At 31.5% G+C, this 21500-nt stretch overlaps 1 non-coding gene across 1 annotated transcript; it reads right to left on the bottom strand.

Annotated features, from left to right (window-relative positions):
* Nucleotides 1-16875: 16875 nt before the first annotated feature.
* LOC139879126 (small nucleolar RNA R71) lies at nt 16876-16982 on the bottom strand. Its single transcript, XR_011769980.1, has one exon. It is a non-coding gene; the product is annotated as a small nucleolar RNA R71 (small nucleolar RNA).
* Nucleotides 16983-21500: the final 4518 nt, after the last annotated feature.

A 21500-nucleotide genomic window follows, 5' to 3' on the forward strand; every position in this document is an offset into this window, starting at 1 on the left:
CAAATAATCAAACATATTCAAATACCGAATTTGTTACTTTATGCAGAGATGGACCGTTCATATATTTCGAAGAAAAAATATTGAATGCTCGAGGTTATGCCTATGTAGCTATGGAAAACTAATTAGTCCGACTATCTTATGAGTGGGCTAAAATAGGCCACTGAGAATTCTATCTCGCAGGTAAGTTTGTACAGTTTTTATTTTTATTTTTATTATTTTTAACCTTTTGATAATAAACGCTAAATCGTTCGCTATAAAGTATTAAATTGGTATTCAATAAAATTAGGTATGCGTAACCGAAATTATTGATATCATGCAAAAATTTATTACATCACTGCAAAATTTACCGTTTATTCTTAAGGTATAAATACCTTTAATCAATCAACCCAAAATATTTCAGAAATTCGTCAGGAGTAAAACTAGGTAATATAGCCGAAATTACTTTACCGAAAAGAGGAGTGTATATTTTTGATAATATTTGATTGATTAATGTGGGATAAAAGACCAAAAAGATTTTAATTTTATTTTTACTTTGTTTTTTTTAAATTAATATTAAAATTGTAAACTTTTTAAAATCAATATATTTAAGTTTGTAAATATTTGAAAATTAATATTTTTAATATAAGTTTGTATGTATAAAAACAAAAATATAATAAAAGTTTGTGTGATTTTTAATTTTAATAATATGAATTTTTAATTTTCTGCATTTTAAATTTAAGTTTGGTGTGAATTTAAAAAACAAAAATTTACTTAATTTCGCTAAGTTAAAAATATGATTTTTAAAATTCGTCGTGAATTGAAAACTACGTCGTTGAACCGAAATTGCTCTACCCAAGGGAGGGACGAGAACTTTTATTATCATTATTTTTAATCTTATTGAATTAAAGTATGCCTAAAACAATAAATAAATAAAAACCCCAAAAATCTTTGCTTTTAAAACACCGCTTAAAATTGACAAATTTTAAAATTTTGTCGAGGGACGGACTAGGACATCGTTCCGAAATGCCCTCATCCTAAAAAAAACAAATTTTTAAAATTTTATTAATATATGTTTTAAAAGTTATAAGGTTTTTATAAAAAAAAAAATGTACTGTACCCGAACCCCATGCGATCGCATGGGATTTGGCCTTCCAATCCATGTGATCGCATGGAGCTGGAATTTTAGCCAGAAAAAAAGGCAGTCTGTTCTGCTCTCTTCACTTCAAACACCAACACACACACACGAACATACACACATATACACTCCTAAAATCGCCATTTTTTCACCAAATTTCTCGCTACAATCCGCTCTAAACATGAAATTGTTCAGAAGTTTATCAAGAAAGGTAACAATTACATCCCTAAACTTCTTTAAATTTGATTTTTAGTGTTCTTGAGCTATATTTTTCCTAATTTGATTTTGTTAGTTTCTAGTGTAATTAGAGTTAAATTGTTAGTATTTTATGCATGTATAACCTAGATTGATGCTATTTAACATGATTGAAGCCAAAAACTTCAAAATTTTTAGAAATCTAGGGTTTGTGTTCTTGAGCAATTTGGGGCTTTTTGATATAAACAGGTTATGGCCGATTTTTGTCATGAATTATTGCTAAATTAAGTAGTGTAACATGTTTAGGTAGCTAAATGATCCAAACTTTGATCCTAAACATGATTTTTGAAGATTAAAGTGGACTTTTTAGGTATAAAATTCATTAACTTGATTAATTTAATATAATTGCCATTCGAGACTTGTTTAATTGTTAGTAATGGATGTTTTAACATGTTATTTGAGTTAAATGCTTATGAACTTTGTATACATTTTCATATATGCTTATTTGAAAAAGTGTAGAATTGTAAAAATTGTGAAAATATGTATAAGTTTAATTTTGATTGAACATGTTAATTTAATTATTTCAAGTTGTCATTTTGCTAACACTAATGCATATTTGGATGCACAAATTTTGTGTTTAATGTGTTTTGCAGAGATTTACAGATACTGATGGTGCTTCATCATCATCTAGACAACCACAACCAGAACCTGAACCAGAAATGCAATACGAGCCTGAACCGGAACAACAACAGGAACCACAACAACAGCCTGATCAACACGTACCTTATTATGATCCGCTACAATTTGTTGATGCCTTCACAGTATTTCCGATACATCCACCAGTAGAATACCCAACAACTCCTGAACACACGTTGCATCCTAATCTGAGATTCGATAGAAGCTGGAGGGATTACCCGGCATATCAAAGTAACAAATTCAAACTGCTACCAAAAAATGTAGAGGTGCCAAGAGTAATCGATTGGGATCCTTTGGAAAGGGTCCAACTAGCTAATCGAGTTAGACTCCATCTGATCAAAAGGTATGGCGGTTCTTCTTTTATCGATTGGGAACGTTTATTCACCATTCGTAGGCCTGTATATAAGAAATGGTGTGTTGAACTGATGAGTACTATAGCATTAAATGTAGATGTAGATAGGTTAGATGATAGAAGTTTTCTTAGGTATATACTTGGCCGTAGGATGTACAGGATGTCCGTGCTGGACATGGCCAGGGCATTACAGATTTACACTCCTAGTGAATTGCTACTACCCGATTGTATGAATTTGATTTATCGTGGTGAAAGGGTAGATAGGAATTTTGACGCGAACGCCGTCTGGAGGCGTATGTCAAACTATAATGTTATTACACTGGGAGGAAAACACTCCTACTTACATATTAACAAAGCCGAGCTTCGTATAATTCATAGATTTTTGGCTAACTCGATTACACAGAGAGGTCACAACAAGGAAAAATTGACCTTACATGATTTATTTTACCTAAAGTGTATTCGAGACCCAAGAGGCTTTGTTAATATCCCTTACTGTGTTGGTTTTTATTTGTCTAAGATGGTAGAAAGAATACAGGAAGGGGGGATAATAGGAGGAGGTATTTTTGTTACTCTCATTGGAGAGTATTTAGGTGTAGATAGGGACCAAGGGGTCCACTTTTGAAATGTAGGGAACAGGTTGAACCTTTAGGATTGAGGGTTTATGCGGGTGCTAAGGTATTAAAGAGTAGACGCAATCAGCCAATACCCTATGAAGGTAATCATCCTCAGGTAGAGAGAGTTTCAGATGAGGAAATGGAGGAAGCAGATGACATTAGGGATGTCATTCGGGAGGCTATGACTGATGTCTACCAGCGTGTAGATGAGGTAGATATGACAAACGGGGAGAGATTTCGTTGGATAGAGCAGTGGCAAGCCCGGAATGATTACGAGCATTCCAGGCAACGACAGCATGATAGATGGGACTATCATCAGCGTCAGATTATGAGCCGGCTGTCACATCAGGATCACTACGTTCCGACCCGACCTGCTTACTATCCTCCACACCATCCCGAGATGAGACCACCATATACTCTCTACGACCCTAACCAGGCCTACCAGTACACCTATCATCAAGCATGGAACCCGGACGACGACATGAACTGGAACCCCTATCCAGATTGATATAGTTCCTGTTGGTGATTTCTATGATTTTTATCTTTTTATTATTTCTATTTATTTATGTTTAAACACATTATATTTTGATACTTTTATGTAAGTTTAATATTTTATTTATGTTGTACTAATATTTCATATTTGATTTGAAAGTGGGATTTTAAGTCCCATTTCAAATTACCATGCATGTTTATATTTGTATGTATGTATATTGTCAATTGTACACAACAGGGTAAAACAGCGCATTTTCAAAGACTGGCATTAAGTTCAGCAAAAGCTAGTACTTTTGACGATAAAACGAAAAACAAATGTGATGTAACAACAAGACGGAATGAACAAATGATGTGCACCATTTATCATTCAACAAACAAACGACAATATGTTTGGAAACTTTGGTAAAATTTAATCATTTTTCTACGCTAATCACCCTCAATAATTTAAATTGTTACTGATTTCTTGCAAATGAAGGCATTGCAAGATCTTAAGTGTGGGAAGGGGTTAAATTATTTAGGATTTTTAAAATTTTAACTTATACACTTGGTTACCATTAAAAATACTAGTAACGCAGTAGTTGTATTAGAATCTAGTGCTCTCTGATAATAAAGAACAGCCCTAGTCTTATATACTGACTACCCAATTCTAGTAAAATTTTCAATTAATTGAACTCAAAATCATGTTTATACATATTTATGAACGATAAAACTAGGTGTTAACACCGAAATTATTGTTACCTCAGAAAGGACATAAATTGAAAACAAACCAAAATGTTAGAATTCATTTAAAATGGAATAGAGGACAATAAAAAGGCAAAGAAAGGAAAATAAAAGCCAAGTGTGGAAAAAATTTACCAAGTTCTTTAAAACATATATCACATATTTTGTACAAAGATACTTTTGTTTTGGACAAAATTAACCATTTTACCCGAAAAACTATAATATATTTGAAAGAAAGATGGATCTACACGATGAATCAATTCCATCATTAAAAGGAAGTAAAGTCTTCCTAAAAAAACACGTGCTTCTTGATTTAGGTTATGAAGTTGTCGTCCAGACCAGCTGTAGGTTGACGAAAAATCTAGAAAAATCATCACTAAAATCAGCAGGAAATCCACGGACCTCAGCATCAAACAGGGTCGCCAAGTGGTCAGACTTATCCTAACCATGAGAGGATCTGTCTCGTAAAATGGGGAGGACACCGTACAAATTAGCTTGATAAGACTAATGAATCAGACCCCCAGAAAGGATAATCTCCTTAAAAGATAAAAAATCAGCTTTTAAGCCTGATATTACTCAATCCTTGAGATTGACCTTAAAGATTGAGAATTACAAACTCATGGAATTCAATGATATCTAAACTCGAGCTTGAACGAGAAAATATTTTGATCAAATTAAAACCGATTTGTTTTCTAAAAACCCATTTTTTAATGCGTTCATTACCATTGAACGTAAAATCCTAGGAATTCACCTGGAATTCATTAGGTCACCTGAACCAAATCGGGTGTCAACCGTAAGAACGGTGGTTGCATAGCATGGTCAAAGACAGGACCTTGTGCCAGACCGAAAAATTATAGGGTGAGCTTTACTATTGCTCCTACAAAGGATAGTAATTGCATCCGACACGTTATAGACCATAATTAAAAGCATGTCATGGGACACTGCCTCAACAGTTGCTTGTTCAACGCTTTCCTTTACAACCGGACGGTAGTTTACCGAAAGGTAATATACGGAGCAAGTATACTGGACGTGTTGCTTTCCTAATACAAGGTTAGCAAGTGGGTGACACAAAACCGCAAGTTTTGAGCTAAAATTTTCAAATATGAAACCCACCAAACCCACAAAAATAATTTGCAAACACCGGTGAAGGGTTATTCCGGAAAACTTATCTAGGGTAAAAGCTAGATTTAATTTTCAAAAGATCAAATGTTTTCATAAAGATCCAATTTCCTTAAGGATCTAAATTTTTATAGTCATGTGGGACTGTAAACCACATCGTTACTACCATTGTTCATACCGCCGTATAGAAATCACTAATGTACAAAGTGTGAAGAATAAAGAAGTGATTCTAGTATTTTTATTTCAAGACTATATTGCTTGAGGACAAGCAATGCTCAAGTGTGGGAATATTTGATAATGTTAAAAACGAACATATATTTAATAGCATTATCCCTCAAGAAAGACAAGCTTTTAGTTGCAACTGTTCTATTTACAAGTGATATTCGTTTAAATAATAAAAGGTGAAGACAAAAGACAGATTCGACGAATTGAAGACGCAAACGACCAAAAAGCTCAAAAGTACAAAATACAATCAAAGTGGTTCCAATTATTGATAAGAAACGTCTCAAAATTACAAGAGTACAAGAAGCAAAACGCAAAATACAAGATATTAAATTGTACGCAAGGACGTTCGAAAATCCGGAACCGGGACCAAAGTCAACTCTCAACGCTCGACACAACGGACTAAAAATTACAAGTCAACTATGCACATAAATATAATATAATATTTAAATAATTCTTAAAATTATTTATATATTATATTTATTTATTAATCCGTCGGCAAAGAAAGAAACAAACTCTTGTGAGCTGGAAAAAGTGGCCATGCGATCGCATGGCCTGGAAGTACATTTTCCATGCGATCGTATGGTAGTAGGTGACAGGCCACATCTATAAATTTTGCAGTTTTTGTGCAAATAGACCATCTTTTTCCTTCTATCTCTCTCACTCGTATATATATAATATATATTATAATTTTAATTTTAATTTTAATTTTAATTCTAATAATAAGGGTATGTTAGCGAATGTTGTAAGGGTGTAAGTCGAAATTCTGTCCGTGTAACGCTACGCTATTTTTAATCATTGTAAGTTATGTTCAATCTTTTTTTAATTTAATGTCTCATAGCTAAGTTATTATTATGCTTATTTAATGCCGAAGTAATCATGATGTTGGGCTAAATACTAAAATTGGGTAATTGGGCTTTGGACCATAATTGGGGTTTGGATAAAAGAACGACACTTGTGGAAATTAGACTATGGGCTATTAATGGGCTTTATATTAACTAAACGATACCTCGTTAATTTAATATATAGACTTATAATTTGACGTGTTTATATATAACCACATACGCTTGACTGGGCACGGTGGGCGGGGTATCTATAAATACCAATAATTGTTTATTTTATCGGACACGGGATTGGATTAATAGTTAATAGACTTGTTGAAACAGGAGTGGATTACATTCAAGGGTAATTGGTGTAATTGTTAACAAAGTAGTAAAACCTTGGACAACACGCAGTCGATAACCTGGTATATTCATTAAACAAAGTATTAAGACTTTGTTACAATTCGACTCCCCAATTAGTTGGAATATTTGACTTCAGGAATAAGAATAATTTGACGAAGACTTTTGCACTTTATGATTATGACTGATGGACTATTATGGACAAATCCGTATAGACATATCGAATAATCCAGGACAAAGGACAATTAACCCATGGTAATAAAACTAAAATCAACACGTCAAACATCATGATTACGGAAGTTTAAATAAGCATAATTTATATATTTCATATTTAATTGCACTTTTAATTATCGCACTTTTATTTATTGTAATTTTATTTAATTACATTTTTAATTATCGCACTCTTTAATTATAATTAATTTTATTTTATCGCACTTTTATTTATCGCAATTTCATTATCGTTATTTACTTTACGCTTTAAATTAAGTTATACTTATTTTACATTAGGTTTTAACTGCGACTAAAGTTTTAAAATCGACAAACCGGTCATTAAACGGTAAAAACCCCTTTTATAATAATAATACTATTTATATATATTTGTATTTTTACAAATATAGTTTTTAAAAATATAGCGTTAAGCTTGTTTAAAGATCCCTGTGGAACGAACCGGACTTACTAAAAACTACACTACTGTACGATTAGGTACACTGCCTATAAGTGTTGTAGCAAGGTTTAGGTATATCCACTCTATAAATAAATAAATCACTTGTGTAAAATTGTATCGTATTTAATAGTATTTCCTTGTAAAAATTAATACTATTTCATATACCCCTCGCATAACATCAGAACTATCAAGAAATTATGTTCTTAATATGTTTATATACTAGATAGAGTGTAAGAGTCATGTAACATGGCACATGATGACGTTATGATCTGTGAATGATCACGTTCCATTAGAAACTCAGCATGACTTACTGTAATATATCCACGTTGATCAAGTGTCATTATATTATACTAACTCATGCTTCAGTTCCCAATACTTCTTTAATAACATTCATAATTTAAGTTCAAACTTTTCAGAATTTAGAAACTAAAACAGTTTCCTTTCTTATGTAACACTGATATCGCGAAGAGATAAATGATTTCAGATAAGAATAGTTATGAAAATATCTTCAGAAATATCGAGGATATTTATAATGAAAGATACAATGATATCTTAGAATTTCTAATATCAAAAGATGATAAAGAAGATTTGTCCGTAAAGGTCTAGAGTCAGAAGTAATATATTCGTTAATGACTTCAGCAGATACTGAATCATTTGGATTCTTTGAAGGCAGGTTTAGTCTTTGTGATTTGTCTACAGCCTTCCTTATAGTTTGCTCAACCCGTTTTTCTGTTCTAAGCCTTCTCTTTTTCTAAGCTTTTCCAACACATTATTCTTTATCATCAAACTTTTGACTGTTAAGGTCGTTTACAGTTTTTGCTGCTTCATCAGCTTTTTCAACATTCAGAGTATTAATTCGTAGACTAGTTACTTTTCAGAATTTCAGAATGAAAGCTCATAATTCTAAGAGATGAATGTTATATGTATACATATGATGTTCTAGTACAGTTTTGAATTCAAAGTATGGCATTTGAAAGATGTAAGAATTTAAGAGTGATGTTTTTTTTGTTAAATCTTGGCTTGGATTCTGAGTTTTCAAAATCAGAATATGTAATCAAATTTGGATGCGAATGGTTGTTTTGATTTCTATAGAAGAATGTATATCGTTGTGAAATTAGTGAGTATAGTTGATGATTTGTTGAATAAGAATCGAAGAATGTAACATATTAATTGTGAATATATATATCTCTCGGGTATTACCTACCCGTTAAAAGTTTCACAAGTAATATTTTGTACCAGAGAATTTTATCACAATCTTTATGAAAATATATGTATGTATATTTTCTTCAGATGTAATACAGATTTAATGAGTTAATATCATATTAAGCTCATTTGATTTTCGACTGGATTAGAAATGAAAAATCTCTAAAACATTAGAGATTACATAATCTTCGTGGAGTATTTCACTAATGTAATCAATACTTCATTATATATTCTTATTGATATTCCTCGATGAATGATGTTGGTGCTCATGGAATTCTTGTGAGTTTTGCAAGGTACAAATGATGTTTTCTGGAAAGTTTCAAGTACATCGAAAATGAAAGTGTAAAATCAAACATGTATTTGAATAATACACTTGATTTATTATGAAATGGAATCTATTAAGTCAAAACAGAGATTATAGTTAATGATTGTTAAGTCATTAACGAAGGATGTACATCATATCATATTAATAGCATGAACTAATCGAGTAGTTAAGATTCACACGTAATAGCTTAGTACGAAAAGATTTATTTTGATTTCAAAATTCATATTTATATAAAATATTCATATAATTTCTTTAGGGGAAATGAGTTAATACTTCATAACTCGTTGATACAATATACGCGTTGTTGATTTATGATGATGTTGGTGATTAAGGAACTGGCTGAACTTGTGATGTTGTAAATGCTACTGGTGCTGGTGATGCTGTCGGTACTGCTGGTGCTGATGATGCTGTTCTAATGACCCGTCCTAATCCATCTGGACGAATACATTACATTTGGTTACATAGCGAGGTATTTGACCTCTATATGATACATTTTACAAACATTGCATTCGTTTTTGAAAGACAAACTTTCATTTCATCGAAAGTTGACGGCATGCATACCATTTCATAATATATCCAACTATAATTGACTTAGTAATAATCTTGATGAACTCGACGACTCGAATGCAACGTCTTTTGAAATATGTCATGAATTACTCCAAGTAATACCTTTAAAATGAGCAAATGCACAGCGAAAGATTTCTTTCAAACCTGAGAATAAACATGCTTTCAAGTGTCAACCAAATGGTTGGTGAGTTCATTAGTTTATCATAAACATTCATTTCCATCATTTTAATAGACCACAAAATTTCCTTTATTCAATAATCATACACTCGCAAGTGTTTAAAAATCATTCATATGGATTGAACACCTGGTAACCGACATTAACATCATGCATATAGAATATCCCCAAAACAGAAATCCATCTGTATAATATAAACTCGAAGTACTAAAGCATACCATTTTCCAGTATGGGGGGAGTTAGTGCCCGTAGATCTACCTTTAGGATTCGCGTCAATTAGGGTGTATGTTCCCTAATTCTTAGGTTACCAAGCTAAAAGGGTGATATTCGATTTCGATAATCCAACCATAGAATGTAGTTTCGATTACTTGTGTCTATTTCGTAAAACATTTATAAAAACAGCACATGTATTCTCAGTCGTAAAAATATATATTGCAAAAGCATTTAAAAAGGGAGCAAATGAAACTCACTATACTGTATTTCGTAGTAAGTATGCATATGATGACATTGAACAATGCAGGTTGGCCTCAGATTCACGAACCTATATAATTTGTATATATATTAATATTCATAGTTGTAATTTGAACACACACACACACACACACACACACACACACACACACACATATATATATATATATATATATATATATATATATATATATATATATATATATATATATATATATAATGTATTAGTTATATCATTTTTATGTTAATAATATATATATATGTTTCATATGTTCATTTTGTATATATATTTCTAAAATGGTTATTATAGTTATATATATATATATATATATATATATATATATATATATATATATATATATATATATAATATTAAAAAAATACTTAATTTGTTATATGTAACTATATATATAATGTTAATACGTTTTTCATATAGTTATATGGAATGTCAATATAATTATAGTATATATAATAACTGTGTTTTTATGTACAAAATATTTATTTGTTAAAAAATGATAGTTTTGATATTACTGTTTTACTAGTGATAATAATAATTTTATTAATAATGATAATATTAATAATAATAGTGATATTGTTAATAATGATACTTATGTCAATAATAATTATAATAATCTTAATAACTATAACAAAGATATTGATACTAGTATTAATGAAAATAAAAATGTTAATTCCAATACTGTTGTTAGTAATAATAATAACAATACTTTTATCGATCATTTTAATACTAATGATAATAATTTTAATAGTAATAATAATAATTATATTACTAATAATAACAATATTTTTAATTATAGTAATGATGATCTTAATAACAATTTTATCTATAATACTTAATAATACTAATAATAATAATATTACTAATAATTACAATAATAATAATAATCATAATAATAATGTTAATAATAATAATACTTATCATATCAAAAACAATAATAATAATAATAATAAAAATAATAATAATGATAAATAATAATAATAGTAGTAGTAGTTATACGTCAAGAAAACAAGTGTATTGCAGTATCTAAAAAAAACGTCGCTGCCTAGTATCAAACCCATGATCTCTCATGTACCCAACATAACCCCAAACCAATTGAGCTGTTCGACCTCTCTGATCTATACTACTGACTTAATAGCTTTAACCCGAAAACTGTTCTATCCTACTTGCCTTTGTTTCAGCCCAACCGAAATCTGAAAGATAGATAGCTCATGGCCCAACAGATCATAACATCCTTTCGGCCCAAATCAGATAAATGGGATTTCGACCTAAAGTAATATCCAAACCCAATATCACAAATAAATAAAACGTATTCGGTTCTTTTTTAATATGTTTTTTTAACACCGACAATAAAGAGATAGTGGGGTTCATCTTTCCGGTATTGTTTATCATCTCTTTTTTTTCCTTCATAACACAGAATAATACACAATCCATGTATCGTTTTCATCGTCTTACAGTTTTACTATATCATCAAATGGGTTTCAATGATTTTGAGCTAGGACTCGATTGAAATAGAAAAAGATAACTGATGTTAAAGCAGAGGGATACGAAATAGTTATATTTTTATTGCGAAATACTATTAAATACGATACAATTTTACACAAGTTATTTATTTATTTATAGAGAGGATATACCTAAACCTTGCTACAACACTTATAGGCAGTGTACCTAATCGTACAGTAGTGTAGTTTTTAGTAAGTCCGGTTCGTCCACAGGGAACTAGCCAAGTTTAACGCTATATTTTTAAAACTAAATTTGTATATAAATATATATATATATATATATATATATATATATATATATATATATATATATATATATATATATATATATAAATATAAGTAGTATTATTATTATAAAAGGGGGTTTTTACCGTTTAATGACCGGTTTGTCGAATTTATGTCTTAAGTCGCAGTTAAAACCTAATGTAAAATATTAAAAATAAATATAACTTAATTTAAAGCGTAAAGTAAATGACGATAATTAAAATGCGATAAATTAAAGTGTGATAAATAAAATGACGGTAAATAAAATTGTGATAATTAAAAAGTACGATAATTAAAAGTGCGATAAATAAAATGACAGTAAATAAAAGTGCGACGAGATATAAAATAAAGGAATTATGCTTATTTAAACTTCCATAATCATGATATTCGACGTGTTGATTTTAATTTATTACCATGGGTTAATTGTCCTTTGTCCTGGATTATTCGATATGTCCATCTGGTTTTTGTCCATAACATTCCATCAGTCATAAATATAAAGTGCGAGTGTCCTCGTCAAATTATCCTTATACCCGAAGTCAAATATTCCAACTAATTAGGGACTTAAACTGTAATAAGGTTTTAATACTTTATTATCAATTACATCAAGTGTCCTTGTATGTAATCCACCCCTGTTTTAATGAGTCCATTAACTATTAATCCATTCCCGTGTCCGGTTAAATGAACGATTATTAGTACTTATAAATATCCCGCCCATCGTGTCCGATCGAGTGTATATGGTTATTTATAGGTACGTCCAATTGTAAATCTTTATATTAAATTAACGAACTATCATTCAATTAAACAAATATAATGCTCATTAATAGCCCATAGTCCAATTTCCACAAGTGTCGGTCTTTTGTCTAAACCCCAATTATGGTCCAAAGCTCAATTACCCCGTCTTTAATATTTAGCCCAACATCACGATTACTTCGGATTAAATAAGCATAATAATAACTTAGCTACGAGACGTTAATTTAAAAAGGTTGAACATAACTTACAATGATTAATAATAGCGTAGCATTTGATAATGCTAAAAACGAACATATATTTCATAGCATTATCCCTCAAGAAAGACAAGCTTTTAGTTGCAATTGTTCTATTTACAAGTGATATTCGTTTAAATAATAAAAGGTGAAGAAAAAAGACAGATTCGATGAATTGAAGATGCAAACGACCAAAAAGCTTAAAAGTACAAATTACAATCAAAGTGGTTCCAATTATTGATAAGAAACATCTCAAAATTACAAGAGTACAAGCCGCAAAACGCAAAATACAAGATATTAAATTGTACGCAAGGACGTTCGAAAATTCGGAACCGGGACCAGAGTCAACTCTCAATGCGCGACGCAACAGAGCAAAAATTACAAGTCAACTATGCACATAAATATAATATAATATTTAAATAATTCTTAAAATTATTTATATATTATATATATTTATTTAAAACCGTCGGCAAGAAGAAAACAAGCACATGTGAACTCTCCCAGCTGGCCATGCAATCGCATGGCCTGGAAGAGTAATATCCATGCGATCGCATGGCCCCAATTGTCAGGCCACATCTATAAATTTCGCGTGTTTTGGCCAAAATAAACACATCTTTTTCTTCTTCATCTATCAACGTGTATATATATATATATATATATATATATATATATATATATATATATATATATATATATATATTATAATTTTAATTTTAATTTTAACAATAAGGGTATGTTAGCGAATGTTGTAAGGGTGTAAGTCGAAATTCTGTCCGTGTAACGCTACGCTATTATTAATCATTGAAAGTTATGTTCAACCTTTTTAAATTAATGTCTCGTAGCTAAATTATTATTATGCTTATTTAAGCTGAAGTAATCGTGATGTTGGGCTAAAATATTAAAGATTGGGTAATTGGGCTTTGTACCATAATTGGGGTTTGGACAAAAGAACGACACTTGTGGAAATTAGACTATGGGCTATTAATGGGCTTTATATTTGTTTAATTAAATGATAGTTTGTTAATTTAATATAAAGATTTACAATTGGATGTACCTATAAATAACCATATACACTCGATCGGACACGATGGGCGGGATATTTATAAGTACTAATAATCGTTCATTTAACCGGACACGGGAATGGATTAATAGTTAATGGATTTATTAAAATAGGGGTGAATTTTGTACAAGGACACTTGGCGTAATTGTTAACAAAGTATTAAAACTTTGGGTTACACGCAGTCGATATCCTGGTGTAATTATTAAACAAAGTATTAAGACCTTGTTACAGTTTAAGTCCCCAATTAGTTGGAATATTTGACTTCGAATATAAGGATAATTTGACGAGGACACTCGCACTTTATATTTATGACTGATGGACTGTTATGGACAAAAACTAGACGGACATATTGAATAATCCAGGACAAAGGACAATTAACCCGTGGGAATAAACTAAAATCAACACGTCAAACATCATGATTACGGAAGTTTAAATAAGCATAATTCCTTTATTTCATATTTAATTGCACTTTTAATTATCGTACTTTTTAATTATCGCAACTTTATTTATTGTCATTTACTTTACGCACTTTTATTTATCACAATTTCATTATTGTCTTTTACTTTACGCTTTAAATTAAGTTGTATTTATTTTTAATATTTTACATTAGGTTTTAACTGCGACTTAAGTTTTAAAATCGACAAACCGGTCATTAAACGGTAAAAACCCCCTTTTATAATAATAATACTACTTATATATATATTTATATTTTTACAAATATAGTTTTAAAAATATAGCGTTAAACTTGGCGAGTTCCCTGTTGACGAACCGGACTTACTAAAAACTACACTACTGTACGATTAGGTACACTGCCTATAAGTGTTGTAGCAAGGTTTAGGTATTTCCACTCTATAAATAAATAAATAACTTGTGTAAAATTGTATCGTATTTAATAGTATTTTGTTGTAAAAATATAACTATTTTGTATACACTTCGCATAACATCAAGTATTTTTGGCGCCGCTGCCGGGGAATTCTAAACGCTGGAAGCGAAACGCTATATTAAAAAAAAAAATTTTTAGTAAGTTTTAGTTAATTTGTTGTAAAAATATGCGTTTTAAATTTTAAAAATACAAAAATTTAAAAAGTAAGAAAAATAAAAATATATATATATTTTTAAGAGATTGTTAAAAATATATAAAATTATAAAGTTTCTTTATTTTTATTTTAGTTTTTAAAATATAAGTTTTTATTTGTTTATATAAATATATTTTATTAAAACAGAAAAAAATAAAACAATCGGGCCACTACACTGTAGCAGCCCAATATCTGGCCCGAATTCGCAGACCATGCGACTGCATGGTATTACAACGGTCAGCTTATGCGATCACATGAGCTGAGTTGACAGGCCTGGTACCTAAGTCTGTACGATTAGGGTTTTAAATAATAATTATTATTATTAACCCTACTTAGGTTATAGATATTTAATTAGTTTTTATTTTAGTTTTAGTATTTAATTTGTATTTTTAGTTTAATTAGTTTTATAAATATATAAAATTAATACTTTTATAAATAAATAATATAAAAATAATATTTTTATAAAAATTGTACTTTTTACAACTTTAAGTTTATTTTTATATTTTGTATCTTTTTATTTGTTTTAGCGTAATATTTGTATTTTTCACTCGTAATTAGTTTTAAAATATAGTATTTGCCGTAGTTATTTTTATTTCTAGATTTTTAGGCATTGCCGTAAAATCCCTTAAATACTTTTTCTTTAGACTAAGATTTAGGTGCTTTAGAATTTTGCGACGCCGTTTTATAAATTTTAGTACTTTTTAAGTTATTGCCGTTTTGGATATAGAATTCTTTTTAAGCTTTAATACTTTTAGACGTAACTTTTAATTTTTAGTTTTGGGACTTTTAAGTTTCGAAGAGCTACTTTCTTATTTTTATTTTTCGACCTTTTATTTTTCAACGTTTTTCGACGCGCTATTTTTCTTTCTTATTTCTCGCCGCTCTAGTTTTTAGGACATAGAATTTTCTATTTCTTCTCTAAAATTTCTTTAAATTTCAACGAAAAATTATTTTAAGTGGTTAAATTGATATACATCCAAATTTTCTGCTTCGTAGTAATAATTGGATTTGTTAGTGGCTGAGTTGTGAGCTTCCGATTTAAAGGGTTCTGGCTCCCTGCTACATCTTTTGGCTATTCAAAACGTGGGCAAAAGCAGAAAAGTCTATTAATTTGATAACTTATATAATTTTTATCTTTTATAACTAATAGGATATTCAGTGAATGCACCGAGCAAAACGTTCACCACCTTTTCTACGTTCACCACCTGTAACTCGATCAAGACATCTAGCCAATATTGTCGCCGTTGATTTTTCTTTAGAATCGTCATCAAGTCGACCAAGTACTCCAATTCAAATTTCCGATAATCCATTTTTTGAACCCGACCTCACAATTGAGAATCCGGAGGATATTCAGGGACAATTCAGAGATCCTGAACCATTAATCTTTCCTCCGGAACCACCAATTATTCAAACAGAGATTGTCGAGGAACAACCCATTAAATCAGAATCCTCTAGTGATTCAGATTCAACAAATTCAATCATGGAAAATCTGGAACCTCTAAGTATGGAATACCGAATGAGAGCTAAACGCACTGGCCAAGGTCACGCAATTACTCAACCTGACATTAATGCGCCAGATTATAAAATCAAAGGACAAATCTTACACATGGTAACTAATCAATGCCAATTTAGTGGTGCGCCGAAGGAATATTCAAACGAACATCTTCGTACCTTTAATAGGATTTGTACTTTATTCAAAATAAGAGAAGTTGAGGATGAACAGATATATCTCATGTTATTTCCCTGGACTTTAAAGAGAGAAGCCATAGATTGGTTAGAATCGTTACCTGAAGGGGCGATTGATACATGGGATGTTTTAGTTGAAAAATTCCTTAAACAATTTTTTCCAGCATCTAAAGCCGTAAGACTTCAAGGAGAAATTGTTACGTTCACACAAAAGCCAAATGAAACTCTATATGAAGCATGGACAAGATTTGGAAAGTTATTAAGAGGATGTCCGCAACAAGGTTTAGACACCTGTCAAATAGTACAAATACTCTACCAAGGATGCAACATCACTACACGAAAAGACATCGATATAGCAGCTGGTGGTTCCATTATGAAGAAAACCGCAACTGACGCTTACAAAATTATCAATAACACTGCTTTCCACTCACATGAGTGGCATCAAGAAAAAGATATCGTTAGATCATCTAAAACAGCTAGAGCCGATTCTAGCCATGACTTTGATTCCATTTTCGCAAAGATAGATGCTGTCGAGAGACGAATGGAAAAGATGACTAAGGATATTCACTCAATACGAATTAGCTGTGAGCAGTGTGGAGGACCACATTTAACAAAAGATTGTCTCAGTATTGAACAAACAATGGAACAAAGAGAGAATGTTTCATACATGAACCAAAGGACTGGAAATAATTATCAGAATAATTATCAACCGCCAAGACCAATCTACAATCAAAACCAGAATTATAACCGAAATGTTCCATACAACAATCAACAAGGTTTTAGCAATCAACAAGTATCCAATAATACTTACAATCAGCAAAGACCTGATTTTCAAAACAAACCACCACAAACCGATGATAAAAAGCCAAATTTAGAAGATATGATGTCGAAGCTAGTTGAATCTCAAACTCAGTTTTTCACATCTCAGAAACAAACCAATGAACAAAATGCTCAAGCATTTAGAAATCAACAAGCTTCTATTCAAAATTTGAAACAAGAAGTAAGTAACCTAGCAAGGTTGATAGGTGAAAGAAAACCGGGAAGTCTACCTAGTGATACAAATGCTAACCCCCGGAATGAAACAATTAAAGCTATTACCACAAGAAGTGGTATTACACTTAAACCACCTGAAATGCCTGTAATTTCTGATGACTCTGTTCCTACTCCACAAGAACCACAACCTGAGCAAGATAAGGAAACAGAACCGGTAGTTGAAAAGGTTAATGAAGATAACACAATTAAGGCAAAACCTTATGTTAAACCATACCAACCACCACTTCCTTACCCGATTAAAATGAGAAAAGAAAGACTTGAAGCCGAGCAATCCAAATTCTTGGATATGTTTAAACAAATAAATGTCAATCTTCCTTTCATTGATGTTATTTCAGGAATGCCAAGATATGCTAAATTCTTGAAAGATCTAATCACAAATAGAAAGAAAAAGGAAGAACTCTCGGCTGTTACTATGAATGCTAATTATTCTGCAGTACTGTTGAATAAGATACCAGACAAACTTTCAGATCTAGGAAGTTTCACAATTCCATGTTTTCTGGGTAGTCTTAGTGCAATAGAAGCATTGGCAGACTTAGGTGCTAGTATAAATCTAATACCGTATTCACTATACGCTAAACTAGACCTTAGAGAATTGAAACCAACACGAATAAGTATACAACTAGCCGATCGATCAGTAAAATATCCTAGAGGGATAATGGAGAACATGCTAGTTAAAGTTGGTACTTTAGTATTTCCAGTAGATTTTGTTATTCTGGACATGGAAGAAGATTCTCGAGTTCCTCTCATATTAGGAAGACCATTCTTAAACACGGCTAAAGCAATAATAGACGTGTTCGGTAAGAAACTAACCCTAAGTATAGAGGACGAGAGTGTTACCTTTTCAGTTGATAGAGAAATGCAACAACCGCAATCTGCAGATGATACATGTTATTATATTCAAACTATAGATTCACATGCAGAATTGTTAGAAGAATTTCCAGAATTACAAGGAACAGGAGAATGTTCTTTAGGAGAAGGAACTGAACTAATTGATGAAACTGAAATGTTAGCTACACTTATGGCTAATGGATATGAACCAACAACAGAAGAAATTCAAATGCTAAAAGAAGAAGATAGATATCGATACAAATCATCGATAGAAGAACCACCGACATTAGAGTTAAAGCCACTTCCAAACCATTTGGAATATGCTTATTTACATGGTGAATCTGAATTACCTGTAATAATATCGTCTTCTCTTACTGAAAATGAAAAATCTCAACTCATTTCTGTACTAAAAGCTCATAAATCAGCTATTGCATGGAAGATTCATGACATTAAAGGAATAAGTCCTTCGTATTGCACACATAAAATCCTTATGGAAGAAGGTCATAAAACGTATGTGCAACGCCAACGAAGACTAAATCCTAATATGCAAGATGTTGTTAAGAAAGAAATTATTAAACTGCTTGATGCAGGTTTAATTTATCCAATCTCTGATAGTCCATGTGTAAGCCCAGTTCAATGCGTACCTAAGAAGGGTGGCATGACTGTCATCACAAATGAGAAAAATGAGCTTATTCCTACTAGGACTATAACAGGATGGCGTGTTTGTATTGATTATAAAAAATTAAATGACGCCACCAGAAAAGATCACTTTCCCTTACCTTTCATTGATCAAATGTTAGAAAGATTAGCCGAAAATAGTTGCTATTATTTTCTTGATGGTTTTTCCGGATATTTTCAAATTCCAATAGCACCCGAGGATCAAGAGAAAACCACGTTCACGTGCCCTTATGGTACTTTTTCTTATAAACGCATGTCATTTGGACTTTGCAACGCCCCTGCAACCTTTCAAAGGTGCATGATGGCGATTTTTCACGACATGATAGAAAAATGCATGGAAGTTTTCATGGATGACTTTTCAGTCTTCGGTGATACATTTGAATCATGTCTAGTTAATCTTGAACGAATGCTTATTAGATGCGAACAATCAAATCTAGTTCTTAATTGGGAGAAATGTCATTTCATGGTTAAAGAAGGCATCGTTCTTTGTCATAAAATTTCAAAGGAAGGAATTGAAGTGGATAGAGCTAAAGCAGATGTAATTGCTAAACTTCCACATCCCACCAATGTTAGAGGAGTTAAGAGTTTTCTAGGGCATGCCGGTTTTTACCGACGTTTCATAAAAGATTTTTCTAAAATTGCCACTCCTATGAATAAACTCCTAGAAAAGGATGCTCCATTCATCTTTTCAGATGAATGCATCAAATCTTTTAATATTCTTAAAGAAAAACTCACTAATGCGCCGATCATGATAACTCCAAATTGGATTCTACCATTTGAACTAATGTGCGATGCAAGTGATTTTGCAATGGGAGCCGTTTTAGGACAAAGGATTGAAAAACGATTTCAACCTATTTATTATGCTAGTAAGACATTACAAGGAGCACAAACGAACTACACAACTACTGAAAAAGAACTTCTCGCAATTATCTTTGCTTTTGACAAATTTCGTTCATATCTCGTTCTAGCTAAAACGGTGGTCGATACCGATCATTCTGCTCTTATATACCTATTTTCAAAACAAGATGCTAAACCAAGATTAATCCGTTGGATCTCACTCTTACAAGAGTTTGATATTGAAATCCGAGATAAAAAGGGAGCATAAAATCTCGCCGCTGATCAACTTTCTCGTCTTGAAAATCCTGAATTAGAAGTTCTAAATGAATCGGCCATACAAGATAACTTTCCTGATGAATATCTATTGAAGATAGATTATAGTGAAATTCCATGGTTTGCAGACTATGCAAACTATTTAGTATGTGGATTCCTTAAAAAAGGGTTGTCGTACCAAAAACGAAAGAAATTCTTTAGTAATATAAAACACGATTTCTTGGAAGATCCACATTTGTTTAAAAGTTGTCCCGATGGAATAATACGCCGATGCGTATTCAGAGATGAAGCTAGTCAAATTTTAAACCATTGTCACACAGGACCAACAGGAGGGCATTATGGGCCTCAACTCACAGCATGAAAAGTTTACGATGCTGGATTCTATTGGCCTACAATTTTCAAAGACGCACACCTTCTTTGCAAATCCTGCGATGCTTGTCAAAGGGCCAGAAAAATAAGTCAACGTGATGAAATGCCACAAAATGTCATTCAAGTATGTGAAGTATTTGACATTTGGGGTATTGACTTTATGGGTCCATTTCCAAAATCTCATAATAATCTCTACATTCTCGTTGCCATTGATTATGTATCTAAATGGGCGGAAGCACAAGCTCTTCCAACTAACGATGCACGAGTTGTAGTCAATTTTTTAAAATGTATTTTTGCAAGGTTTGGAACACCGAAAGCTTTAATAAGTGATTGGGTTACTCATTTTTGTAACAATCAACTTGAGAAAGTTCTCAAAAGATATGGAGTAACTCATAAAATCTCAACCGCTTATCATCCACAAACAAGTGGACAAGTTGAAAATACCAATCGAGCATTAAAGCGTATTCTAGAGAAAATCGTAGGATCAAATCCGAAAGAATTGTCCATGAAATTGGAGGATGCACTCTGGGCTTTTAGAACAGCCTACAAAACTCCAATTGGCACCACACCTTTTAGACTCGTTTACGGAAAAGCATGTCATCTTCCAGTAGAAATTGAAAACATAGCATTTTGGGCTTTGAAGACATGTAATCTTGATTTACATGAAGCTGGACGTCTACAGTTAAGCCAACTAAACGAATTAGAAGAATTAAGACATGAAGCATATGAAAATTCGTTAATCTATAAAGAAAAAAAACGAAGAAA

The sequence above is a fragment of the Rutidosis leptorrhynchoides genome, chromosome 11, assembly GCF_046630445.1.
Source record: "Rutidosis leptorrhynchoides isolate AG116_Rl617_1_P2 chromosome 11, CSIRO_AGI_Rlap_v1, whole genome shotgun sequence".
Taxonomy (NCBI): domain Eukaryota; kingdom Viridiplantae; phylum Streptophyta; class Magnoliopsida; order Asterales; family Asteraceae; genus Rutidosis; species Rutidosis leptorrhynchoides.